The sequence below is a fragment of the Marmota flaviventris genome, unplaced genomic scaffold (assembly GCF_047511675.1).
Source record: "Marmota flaviventris isolate mMarFla1 unplaced genomic scaffold, mMarFla1.hap1 Scaffold_44, whole genome shotgun sequence".
NCBI lineage: Eukaryota > Metazoa > Chordata > Mammalia > Rodentia > Sciuridae > Marmota > Marmota flaviventris.
This window is the reverse complement of record NW_027288268.1, coordinates 41,802-56,345: the sequence shown is the minus strand read 5'-3', so window position 1 is coordinate 56,345 and position 14,544 is coordinate 41,802.

The following is a 14,544-nucleotide window of genomic DNA, read 5'->3' as shown; positions in this document are numbered from 1 at the left end:
CTCTTTCTATACATATGATTAGAAGTAATTATATCAAAAGTCAACATATATTTCAATATTTTTCCTATGACTATGAAATTATTTAAAAATTTTAAGTATTCACTATTTCTACTTGAAATGCAGAAATAAAACACATCCCCAAATTAGCAATTTCACTTAAGAAAAATCTATAGAAACCCAACATGTGGGATATTTTATTAAATAATAGGGTGTTAAAATTTCTGCTTTCACCCATTAGGTACTAAGAGAAGCAGGAATTCCCCTCTTTCTATGGAAAACTAGAAAACCAGACAAAATACATGAATCAAAGGTTTTAAGAAACTGCTCATCAAGTGGAGCACGGGACTATGATCCCTGACCAGGATTAAAAAAAAAAAAGTGACCCATTCTATGGGCCTAGCCTGGTTTCTAAAGGCATGTGCTATCATAACACACAGACAAAAGTAAGAAGCTAGAGTATTGTGGCTTTCCTAAATTAAGAGGACAACTACTGGGGCCAGGGTTGAGGCTCAGTGGTAGAGCGCTTGCGTAGCATGTGAGGCACTGGATTAAATTCTCACAACTAAATAATAATAATTTAATAATAATAATATCAATAACAATAATAGGTGGCTAGAATTTATGGATGGAATATTGGAGAGAAAGGAGCTACACAGAGGGAAACCATAGAAATCTGCAGAAAAGACTCCTTGATTTTATGGTTAAGTGATAATCTGCCTATGTGTAGCAGGAAAATTCAAAAGGCAATATAAAATACTACTGATAAAGAGTAGACTGGATCATTTCACAGGCTCATTGATGGTGGAACCTTATTTGATTTCCCATTAACCAGAGTGGAGAAAACTTGCAATATGTCAGACATAAGAAGGATCTTAACAAGTGTCACATGTTAAGAGTAAGGATATTTAGTCTAAGAACAAAGGCAGTATATTAGACCTTGCATAACAAAAATTAAAACCAAGCCCTAAATGAATCAAATTGAACCGCAAGTAATTTAACACCCAACAAAAACCCAGTACTCTTTAAAGGAATATGACAAAATAAATAAACTAACAACATAAAATCTGCAATGTATGTTATTTAATAAAATTGATTAGTTAGGCATGGTGGCACAAAACTGTAGTCTCAGCAACTCAGGAGGCTGAGGCAGGAGAATCATAGGTTCAAAACCAGCCTCAGCAATTTATCGAGGCTGTAAGCAACCTATCGAGACTCTGTTTCAAAATGAAAAAAATAAAATATAAAAGGAGTGAAGATGCGGCTCAGTGGTTAATCACCCTTGGGTTTAATCCTTGATACAAAAAAGAAAAAAAAATCTGACTAGAAACTAGTAGAAAAATCAAATAATAGAAAGAGAGAGAAAAATGCAATTAGTGAATAACACTTTAAAACAGCCATTATAAATCTCATTAATGTACACAAATGTATAAAAGAAAGAATGAGTAGAAAAATATAGGATGTAATAAAACAGCCAAATGGAACTTCTAGAGACAAATGCAATAGATGATATTAAACATCACTGTATGCAATTAATAGTAGATTAGATACTCCAGAAGAATGGTGAACTTGAAGAAATAGATACTCTTTAAAATAAAGAAACAAGAGAAAAGAAAGCTGAAATAATATCAGCTGGTGTCAAATAAGGTAAGGGGAGGCAGAAAGAAAAATATTTTTAAAAATAATAGGTGAGTCAGAGGTCTCAGTATGTATCCTAAAGATATCAAAAGTATAATAAGGAATATTTATGAACTAGCTTTACCAGTTTATTGGACAATATAAATAAAATGAACAAACTATTTGAAAGACAGAAATGACCAAAGCTCACTGAAGAATAAATAAAACAATATGACTAATCTTTACCTATTACAAATCTATATTTCCTAGTTTTAAATCTTGACCCAATATGAAATCTACATCCAGATATTTTCATTGGTGAAAGATATTCCATGCTTAATTCTTGGTCCTGGTACAGAAGATAATATTGCTATGAATCAAATATATATATATATATATATATATATATATATATATATATATATATATATATGGCAATTCTTTTCAAAATCCTAATAGAGATTGATTTCGATATTAACAAGCTATTTTTAAATTATACATATTTAATATATTATACAACATATTATACATATTATATATAAACAGATTACCTGATTTCAAGTCTTATCATTCCATATGCAAACATTAATTTCCTATCAATCATACTCATTATATTTCAAACCTAAAACTAAGAGATCTGGGGTGTAGATCTGTGGGAGGCTGTGGAAAGAAAGCTTTGTGCTTAGTCCTTAGGCACTGCAAGATAAAAAAAACAAAGCAAAAAAAGACCTGAAACTCATAAGCTATCAAGTTAAAAAAGATAAATTGTATTTTATCACATAATTGTTTTAATCAAGCTCTACTGTTAAAACAATTTAAAAGACAGAAAATGTTTGAAAAATATATATCTGATAAAAATGTGTAGTCAAGATACATAAAGCACTCTTGAAACTCAACAAGACAAAGATAATCTACTTGCTTTTTAAACATGAATTTATTTTATTAGACACTTCACAAGAAAATATACATGAATGGCTATTCAGTACAAGCAAAAATGATCACCACCTATATTCATAGAGAAAATATGTTATAAAGCTACAATAAGATAGTAATATACATATGAGAATTGCTAATATAAAAAAGCCTGACTATACCAAATATTCTTAGAATAAGAAGGATCTGAAAATTTTATACATCTCTAGTGAGAATGTAGAACTATGTGGCAACTTTTTAGTAAGTTAAATAGTTATAATATGAAATTCATTTAAGAGAAATGAAGTTATTTTAATACAAAGATTTGTTCATATTATTTATTCATAATAGCCTCAAATTGAAAACAACCCCAATGCCCATAAAAGATAAATAGATAAAGTGATTTATCCCTATATAGATATACTAATCAGCAATAAAAAGAAAAGTATTATTGATACATATAATCATGGATAATACTCAAATGCAGTATGATGAATAAAAATTCCAGGCAGGGGACTATATACTATTCATTAGAAAATCAGAAAGAGGAAAACTTATTAACAGAGATAAGATCATTGATGGTCAGTTGTTGAAGGTGGAGATAGAGATCAAGTGCAAAGCTGTATAAACAATACCTTGGGAACATGAAAATAGTTATTTTGATTGATTGTGGTAATGGTAAAAAGGATTGTATTTGCAGAAATGCAACCACTGTTAATTAAAATGGATGCAATTATTATGTGTAAGTAGAACTCAATAAAACTGATTCAAAAATGAATTATATACACATAGATTGTGTATATAATTAAATACACATAGATTGTGCCAATTCTATGTGTATTTCAAAGTATCATTAAAATGAAAATAACTTCTTATAAAAACTTTGAAAACTTTCTTATAGTCCCCATGCAGGAAAATTTTATTTTTAAAAATGAGGTTAGAATATAATTCAAAAAATTCCTTAAATTTTGTTTCTTGTTGTGTATGTGTCCAACATTTTCCATGTAATTAGAAAAGTTGTAAAAAATATTTGATTTACTTTATAATGGGACTCAAGTCCATATTCTACCACTTCTGTGGGTTGGGAAACAATTATAAATCTGGATTTCACATTCCTTTTCTGCAAAGCAATATTATTGTTTCAGTACTGGCAAAAGAATTTCTAGTTTGGTCATTGACTCTAGCTTCTCTGGGAATTTACAATGACAGAGTGATTTTGAATGTAAACAAATTGGATTAGAGTTAACAATTGTGCATTTGTAATTAGCACAGTGAAAAATCCATATACAGGTAATTGGGTCATGACTACATTTAAAATGTCAATGGCTAATGGTATTTGATGAAAGATACTGTCTCCTCCAGTATATGTTCCCTTGACCTCTTTTCTGGCCAATTTCCATTCTACTGATAGAAATGAGGGCTAGAGAAAATTCAAAACCATTATTATAGAAGATATTTTTTTCTGAGAATGCACATCTTTGAAAGATATGGTAGTATAAAAAAAGATAATAGTGGGCTGGGGATGTGGCTCAAGTGGTAGCGCACTCGCCTGGCATGCGTGCTGCCCGGGTTTGATCCTCAGCACCACATACAAACAAAGATATTGTGTCTGCTGAAAACTAAAAAATAAATATTAAAAAAATATCTCTCTCTCAAAAAAAAAGATAATAGCAATTACTTTGGTAGTAAAAATTGACTAGGAGCTCTTTCTAGAATCCAAGAGGATATTACAAAATTATTTTGTCAAATCATTTTCTAGAAATAGTTTTTTCAAAACTGAGATTATGATTTCTTAGCATTCAGATGTTAGTTGTTTTCTTAGGGTGGTATGAAAAGTGTCATGGAAAACTTGAAATTTTCCCTGATCCTGCCTGTATAATTCTTTCTGCTTCTAATCGTATCTCAAACACCAGCTTCTCCATGAAGTTGTTCCTTAGACTATAAGCAGGTAAAGTCTATTTTCCTCCCTAAAATCCTTAGAAGTCACTATCTCTGTATGTTGTGCAATGCTGACTATTTTACCTAAAGTCGAGTTGTTTGTGTAATTTTTTATTTCATTGCAAGCTCCTTGATGACAAATAATGATTCACCCAACCCTCTATTAGCCAAATGACCAAAGAAGGATGATGTAAAATTATAAGACAGTACAGTTATTATCAATACAGGAACTGAGTTCTACCTACTTGGAATTTTGCCCTGGGTAAAACATTTCACCTTTCTGTTCTTCAGATATTTTTAATTCATAAAATTGAAACTCTATCAAAATATTGGTAAACTTTATGAAACATTATTTTTCATATCAGGTTTCGCTAATTGAATGTAAGTTCCCTGAAGGCAGGAACTCATTTTTTTCACCTCTGTATATACTGTGCCCAGAACTGTGGCTGGCATATAGCAGATTTGTAATTATTTATTGAATTATTTAATAAACAAGGATATTAAAACACTGTGAGTGGGCTGGGGCTGTAGTTCAGTGGTAGAGTGCTTGCCTAGCACATGCGAGGCCCTGGGTTTGATCCTCAGCACCACATAAAAATAAATAAAATAAAGGTATTGTGTCCATCTACAACTAAAAAATAAATATTAAAAACAAAACAAATTAAAAAAACCTGTGAGTAATGGCCAACATTGTACACAATAAGTATTCTATAAGTAGAAAAGGCAAATAATGTCAAATGTTTTTTTTTTTTTTTTTTTTTTAATTCAATTGAATGGAAATGGCCTCTGCAATGGAACCCACAAGTTCAATTTGGGACAATTTTAGTACCTTAAGGTGAAAACAATTATACTGTAGGGATTAGAAGATCATATGTATATATATATACACATATGTATGTATGTATAAATAATTTATGTGTATAAAATTTCTTTCAAGGTGCTTCTTTTATAAGCATTTCAAAAGTAAAGCATATGAAGTATTTATAATTTTTGTTGTTTTTAGTAAATGTTCCATGAAGTTCTTTTTCTTCCTTTTTTTTCCTGTCAGGATAATGTGTCTAGTTATCACCAAATCTGATCAGAGCTTAAATCTACTTTATGTATGCTCCCCATCCCCACTATAGTGGAAGGATAGGAATACAGGAGGGGATTCTTCAGAGGATGCAGAAGTTGCCACAAATAGCAAGCCTGAACAGTATTGATTTCTTTGAAGTGTCCCTCCTGATGTCTCTTAATAATCAAGCACTGTCGATTGACTACTGCAAATTGAATTTTCCTTGTTGACACTTCAGGTTTTTAATTTTTTAAATGCAGAAACCAGAACAAAATAAATGAGATTTTACTGCATTTAAAATCAATACCAGTTATATCAGTCATCAAAAGAACACAACACACACACACACACACACACACACACACACACACACACACACACACACACACAGTGTGTCTTATCTCTGTAGTTAGAATTTCTGGTCCCCTGTCTCTACATCTACATGTACTGCATCATCCCCTCTCTCTCTCTGAGGTATGGCCCTACACTTCCCTACTTCTAGAAACCCTCATTTTTCCTTCCATAGCAGACAGTTAATGAATGTTCACCACCTAGTGCCCTGATTTTAGCTCTCCAGCATCCACAAGCAGACATGAGTATCCAAAAATGAACAATTATAAAACAATTTGAATTGTATATTTAACATAATTATATGAAAAATATAAACACCTAATTAATGTGTTAATCACTGTTATTAGTTTAATAATGTTCACAAGGTAGCTGACAGTGACAATGTGGGCTACAGAATTTATAGTTCAAATTTAGAAGGAGAGTGGAAATCCTTTCCTTTACTGATACGTATTATAAGTCCTTCCTTCCCTTCTGTCTGATGGGTTAATTAATGTTACATGCCTGTTTCTGGGCAATTATTGGCAGGCAGAATACCATCTGCTACTTAGTTTACACTAATTAGGATATTCTTATGAAACTGGGCATGGAGTAAATACCTGAACAAATTTGCAGTGAATAAAAAACAGGTTAAACCAAAAGAATTAGGAATCTGAATGATATTATATTTCTCAGCAGCAAAATTGGAAGATAAAACAGGCAGGAATAATAGTTTCAAAACAGTTAAGGTAAACAATTTCTCACATAAAATTCTATCTTCATTCTATGCTGATTGATAAAACATGACATAACAATAAATAAAATTTCAACATTTGAAATTTCAAAAATTTACTTCCTAGGTAAAATTATCATGGATTAATTTGACAATGTGTTCCACCAAAATAAATATTATACCATGAACAAAAGAGAAACAGAATTTAAGAAATAGGGAATCCACATTAGACAGGCACCAAAGAAAGTTCTGGGATAACAACAGTGCAATAGGCCTACAGAATAAGTAGTTAAAATTGGAACAAAATGCTCTAGGGCTTCAGCAAAGAGGACTCTAGGAAAATAAAAAGGATACAACTTTTGTAGATTAAATTTATCTTGTGAAAGAGAAATCTAGAGATTTTTAAATTTCATGAAGGACTAATAAAAAGCAAACAGATGACTAAGAAATAAATGAAGACAGGAATTATTGCCTTTAGGAAAAATAGAATGTTGTATAAGAGGAAATATGGTTGTATTGTAATACCTGATCCTTCAGTGAATAAATTTAATGGAATGATGATAAATAATACACAGATACTATTGGGGCCTCTGAATGGGTACAATAAATAGCCTTTTCTTTGTTTTCTACCTGGATGCTGAACAAATTTAGAAATAAAGAATAGCAGATTAGAAACCAGAATGTCATTATTTATTACTTACAAAAATAGAAGACATAGTTTAATGCAAAAGCAAAATGGATCTCTGACTGAATTCCAGGAAGCTTTCCCCACCAGCCACAGCCAAATAGGATAAGGAAGGCCTCCTCCATAGCAGAGCACAGCTGAAGGGGCATGGTGCACTGATGCTCTCTATGGGCAGCTCATTTGGAAGAGAAGGAAAGGAAAGCTGAATAAAACAATACTCCTTTCTTCAATTTCTTGAATTTCTATTAATACATGTTCTGATTTCTTCATAACTGTTTTCTTACATTTGCATCCTTCATGACCAATATGTTTTATTTTAAGCTCTTTATTATTCAAATTAGTAAATACATAAAATTAGTCAAAATAGATTAGTTAAATCCATGAAATATTATTGCAGCTTCATGGCCAATCTTGTTTCATGTATACTCCCTCTTTGGCTTACTTTGAGAAAATATATTTTAAATGTATTGACCAATTTTCACTGTAATTTTATGTTATTTATTGTATCTGAAAAGAGGAGGTAATTCCTTAAATATGATTATATCCTTGGAGGTAGTATTTCACCTCAAAGAATAGTATAAAAAATTGTCATTTTATACTATGACAAACTATACTATTTTATTAACATTAAGTTCTTCTATTAAATGAAACATGCCAATAACAGTGATTAAGACATTAATTAGGTGTTTATATTTTAATATTATCATGTGTAAATATAATGTTTTTTTTTGTGTGTGTGTGTGTGTGTGTCAGGGATCAAACCCAGGAGCACTTAACACTGAGCCACATCCCCAACATTTATATTTTTATTTAGAGACAGGATGTCACTAAGTTGCTTAGAGCCTTGCTAAATTGCTGAGGCCGACTTTGAACTTGTGATCCTCCTGCCTCAACCACCTGAGCCACTGAGATTACAGGTGTGTGTCACTGCATGCAGCATAATTTAAGGTTTTTGTTTTGTTTTATAGTTTTTCATTTCTGAATATTCATGTCTGCTTCTGAATGCTTGAGAGCTGGAACCGAGGCACTGGGTGGTGAACATTGCTGAACTGTCTGTTATGGAAGAAGAAATGAGGGTTTGTAGAAGTAGGGAGGAGTAGGGCCAATACCTCAGAGAGCAGTGAGGATGCAGTACATGCATATGTAGAGACAAGGGGACCTGTCCTTATCCTTTGCTTGCACAGCAGAAATTCTAATTACAGAGATAAGACACCCAGTGTATATGTAATGTTAATTGTGTTCATTTGATGGCTGATATAACTGGTGTTGATTTTAAATGCAGACTTTAACCAGATGCAGATTTTAACCAGACTTAAGGAGATACACAGGGAGAAGGACGGGGCAGTTAGAAGTGGGGTCTTTAATCACCTCAACCGAGTTACTGATCACACTATTTCTAGAACCTAACCCTACTTCTAAAGTCTCTTTTATTAAGACAATTAATGTAATTATGATTTCAATGGTCTGAGTGAGGATTTTCTTTCTGTTTCAGCCTGAAACATCCTGACTCTCTACAGTATGTTTTAAGATTTTTCTCTTTATCTTTAGTATCCTAAACTTTTTTAATGTCTCATAGATTCAGATAGAATTAGTCATTTTTATTTTTGCTAGGCATTTGCCAGCCCCTTTCACTCTAGAAATTCATATACTTCTATTTTTATGAAATAATTTATTGTGTCTTTGATAAATGCTTCCTTTATTTTCCTGTATTTTCTCATTCTGGACTGCCATCATAAACAGGTGAACAAGTCAGGTGAGTATTATACAATAAGAATTTTTAAGTGACCTCCTAGCAGTTCCATGATGAATTTTTGTCTTCATAAAATTGTATGCAAAATACTGTATTAATGTAAGTCTTCATTTTTCCTGAGAGGGAATCTAAAGCTACTTTTTATTCTTTTATCATTCCCTGAAGATTTAATCCTTGAATGTGACAGAACTGTAAGCTTCCAAGAGACCATAACTTTGAACTGCTGACTGGTTAAAAATGAGGAGGAGGGAGCAAAAGATAAGGTAAGTTCCTATGAGTAGCTCCTGACATTCTGTATGACATGAATGGCTATTAGATTTGCTCCATTTAAAAAAGAAAAAGAGAGTTAAAGGGTTAACCACCTATTTGACTGATTTGAAATGCTGAAGCAAAATATCTCATCTTTTTGTACAGTGAATGGGCAGCTTTGCAGCTGTCAGTGGGATATTATTCACAAAATGAATATGATTTGAGATCTTACTTTAAAGAAAGAAGTGTAAGAATTCTTAATGGAATTAAATTCTCTTTGTGTGCCAAAGTCTCATCTAAGGTTTTATTATGCTGTGAGATGTGTCATACGATAAACAATATTCTATGTATGGCTATGGATTTACTTGAGATTTAATGAAAAAGAGAAAATGAAACTGTTTTAATGGAAAATCTTTGCAATTACTTTCCAAAATAGCTTCTTAAATTGCTCTGTTTTCAGAATATTTTTGGCAACGCAATATATTATGGTAACTACAATAGTAGTTCTAAAAATCCTTAAAATCTTTTACTTTTTCTACCATTTAAAATTAATATTAAGTTAATGCTGGCATCATTCCAAACAAACCATCTTTAAATAGATTTGCTTTATATATTCCTTCTTATATGCTTATTTCATTAAAATGCCATGTTAATGGGCTTGCAGCTGGTTTTATATTGGAACTGCTGTAACAAGAGCTCTGTAGTCATTCCCAGAGCGATTGTATTACAGTATTTATAGAAGAAAGTAACTTCATGAATTATTTTTTTCCTGCATATTCAGTCTCTCTCTCCTTGTCCTGGCATCCTATTCTTCTCAGCTTATAAATATATTCAGGTTCTACCATTTAAAGAAATCCCTTCTAAACTCCATTTCTTCCTCCACTTACTGCTACATCCCTTTCATTGACTCACAGTCCAATTGTTCCAAAAGTATTCTTCTGTATGTCCATCATAAATAAGGGAGCATAAGATGGGTTATAAGATCCAAGATTTCAACCTGGACTGAAGACTGAAGAGCTCAGAGCGGGAGTAGGTAAGAGAGTCAGATTAGCCACTGATGAGTTCTGGGCCTCAGCTTATAAATGTCTGGGTACAAAAATATGAAAATGTGTTCAACATTATTAGACATTAGCAAAATAGAAATGGTAACTGCAGTGAAATACTCCTACACATCTAGTAGAATGTCTATGATTATAAACAAATCCAGCAATATGGAATAGTGGAGAAAATATAGAGCAATCAAAACTTTTATGCTTTGCTGTGGTAATGTAAAATGGTTCAGCAGCTTTGGAAATATAGGAAATTTTATATAAATCTTAAGCATGGTTACTATAGGGTAAGCAATTCCCATCATACACAAGAAATATGAAACCTAATGTATATATAAGACTTGAACATAAGTTTTCATACCAATTGTATTCACAAAACTTAATAATTTGAATGATTAAAATAGCCATTAACATGGGAATGCATGGTTTTTAAAATACAGTTCTATCTAGCAAAAAGAAGGAGTAAATCACTGAGGCATACAAATCATGGAAAAATATCAGAAATGATTTATTAAGACAAGAAAACCACAGAAAAGTGAAGGTGTATTATTTCTATGTATGAATTTTTAGAATGTTCAAAGGTAAGTTACATTAGACTTTACATCAGATTTTAGAGGGAGGATAAAAATAGAATAGACTGAAGAGGCATGACAAAATATTGGTGGTGATGGGAATATTCTGTATTTTGACTGGAATAGGGGTTTGGAATGTTTACATATTTGTCAGAGTTTATAAAACTATGCTAAAAATCCATGGACATTATTGTATGTAAGTTACATATACCAAGTAATATAAAAACCTAATAAAACAAAGCAAACATAAAACTAAATACAACCACCTAGAGAAAGGATTTTAATTCCATACAGGAGACTTCGATATCAATATGAGATAGAAATCAAATAAGGGAAATCTTTGGAGAAGGAGGTGTTTGTAATTGTGTTTGCAAAATGAATTAGGAGAAGAGCTCCTTAACGTTGAAAGTGTGCAGTGGAATTTTGTCTGATTAGGATTGGTCCAAAGACAATGAGAGAAGAGAAATACTGACAAATATAATGGAGAGAAATGGAGACAAGCATCGCCAACAATTTCAAAGAGTTTTTATCTAAAAGAAGCAAACAGAGAAAAGTTGGGAGGGACAAAATCTGGTCTCCGCATTTTTTAAGATAAAAGATTGATATCATATTTGATATTGCAACTGCTATTTATGTTGCAGTGTTTAGTCAGTATTGACAACATGAATAATACTTAATGAATATTTAAATAATAAAGGAAAGAAACTAATATGTGTTACCTGCCTGCAAGAATTGACAGGAGAGCAGAATAAAATTTTGTTTCTGCCTGGGAAAGTGCAATAAGAGCAAGAAGAAAGAGGGTAATTGTGGAAGTAGGAAAAAATAATGGATAACCGAAAGCAAAAGTAAATGACCTGAATTTTACTAGTATTTACTTTTGAACTGTGGTATTGAACTTCAATACTCTAGACTTTATTGTGCATTTTAATTGTCCATTTATAAAACAAGGTTAGCACATAAACCAAGTCCTTACTCAAGGCAGGCTATGCTAATCAATTATGGTACCACTTATGTTTCAAATTGGATAGGGCCTTAACTCATCTCTTCAAGAAGCAATTACCAAACTATTAAGAAGAGCATGAAAAAATAAATTATTTGTCACATCTCTTCTAAAAGTTCCTAGTCCTAGGGCTAAAGTAGCCTCCCATCCTATATATTTCTTTGGAGTATAGTTACATATCATAAAAGACTTTAGGTTCTTAAAAAGTGAAAGGTGAATATGTTCAATATAAATGATTAATTTTGTATTTTTGATGGGTAGACCTGCATCCTGAGCTGATGAGTTCAGATGATTTTTGATTGAAAAAATTAGAAATTACCTATTGATTCATTTCAAAGAACACACTTCTGTTTTCATTGATTCTTCCTATTATTTTCTACATCCTTTTTCCTTTATTTCCACTTTGATATTTGTTATTTCCTCTTTTTCTAGTTTTGTGTTTATATTGCTGTTTTTTTCTTCTAGGCACTTATAGTGCATTAGGTCATTGATATGGACTATTTAACTCTCAATTTCCCTCTAAGCACTCTTTTAGCTGTATCTCATAAGTTTTGCTACATGTACTTTCATTTTCTTGTTTTTAAACATTTTCTAATTTTCCTTGTGATACCTTTTGATCAATTGGTTGTTTCAGAATATGTTGTTTAACTTCCACATTCTTGTAAATTTTCCATTTTTCTGTCATTTATTTCATGTGTCATTTCATTGTGGGTTATCTTTGAATAGATCAACCATTAAGAAAATTATAGCTAAGCTAAAAAGAAGGAAAATATGAATAACTAAAATAAGAACCCATAGACACATACACCCTACCAAAAGTGAACCAAGGGTATGTACAGAACCTAAACTGATCAATATGAAGCAATGGCATTGAAACAGTATTAAACAAACAAACAAACAAACTTCCAACAAAGAAAAGCCCCAGAATTAGATGGATTCCCAGCTGAATTTTACCAGACCTTTAAAAAAATTAATGCCAGTATACCTCAAATTATTTGATGAAATAGAAAGGGAAGGGATACTCCAAATTCATTCTATGAAGCCAGAATCACATTCATACTAAAACCAGATAAGGAACACATCAAGTAAAGAAACACCACAGACCAATATTCCTGATGAACACAGATATAAAAATCTATAATAAAATATTGGGAATTCATATTCAAAACACATGAAGAAGAGTCTACTTAATGATTGAATTGGTTCCATTCTAGGGATGCAAGGAATGTTTAACATATGCAAATCTATGACATAATTCCTTACAAAAATAGAAGGACAAAAATCATATTGTAATTTTATTAGATGTAGAAAAGCCCTTGGACCAAAATCTAGCACCCATTCATGTTAAAAATACTGGAGCAACTATGGGTAGATGGAACTTACTTCAACATTCTAAAAGAAGAATATATATATATATATATATATATATATATATATATATATATATATATATATATGGAGAGAGAGAGAGAGAGAGAGAGAGAGAGAGAGAGAGAAAGAAACCCAAAACCAACATTATACCAAAAAGAGAAAAAAACTAAGAGAAATTCCTTTAAAATCAGGAACAAGATAAGGATATCCACTCTTACTTCTCCTATTCACTATAGTAGAAATTTTAGCCAGAGCAATTAAGCAAGAGAAGGAATTTAAAGTAATACAATAGGAAAGGATGATGCCAAATTATCAGTTTGCAGATGATGTGATCCTATACTTAGAAGAGCCAAAACAAACAAACAAACAAAAAAAAAACCTCACCAGAAGACTCCTAGAGCTGATAAACACAGCACAAATCAGATACAAAAGCAACATGTAATAATTGCTTTTTGAATATTAAACCAACAATACTTTTCATGGGCTAATCTTTATTTATTCGTGAATTGTTGTCCTTTAATATATTTTTGAACTTGATTTTCTTACCCTTTTTTCTTCTTTTGGTGTTTGGGATCAAACCCAGGGATTTATGAATGCTAAGCAATTGCTCTACCACTGAGCTAAATTACAAGCCCCTTCTTATGTAATTTTAAATGTTCTTTTATTAATTAGGTATATTGGTCTGTAGTGTTTTTTAAATGTCTTTATTATATTTTGATGGAATTATTTCAGCCCCATGCAATTTGCTTATCAGTGACTTCCGTTTCTTTCATTTGGTAGAAATATTTGTGTAAGATTGGTGTTGGTTTTGCCCCCTCCCTTCTGAATTTGTGACACGTTCATCAAGAAAAATCTTCCTTATGATTTTCTTGTTGGAAGGTTTTCAAACTTAATTCAAAATCTTAATAGATATAAAGTTGTAGTATTAAATAATTATCCTTCCCCAATGATTAGATATATTTCTAATACTCAAAACCTATGAATTTTGCCTATTTGCCCGAGCTGGGGAGTATCCTTCAGATCATTGAGGTGAACCTAACATAATCACAATGTTTTTTAGGAGAGGAAATTAGGAAGTGAAGAATCAGTCTTTCTCATTGAAGCTGGACTTTATTTTTAGCTCAATGAAACTTATTTCAGACTTCTGTCATCTAAAACTAAAAGGAAACTATTTTGTCATAGGTTTAGAAGCCCTAATATTAATCATATGGTCATTTATCATATTTATGTCTTCCTAAATAATTTAAGGTCTGGTATTTTGATGCCTCCTGCTTCATTTTTCTCACTAAG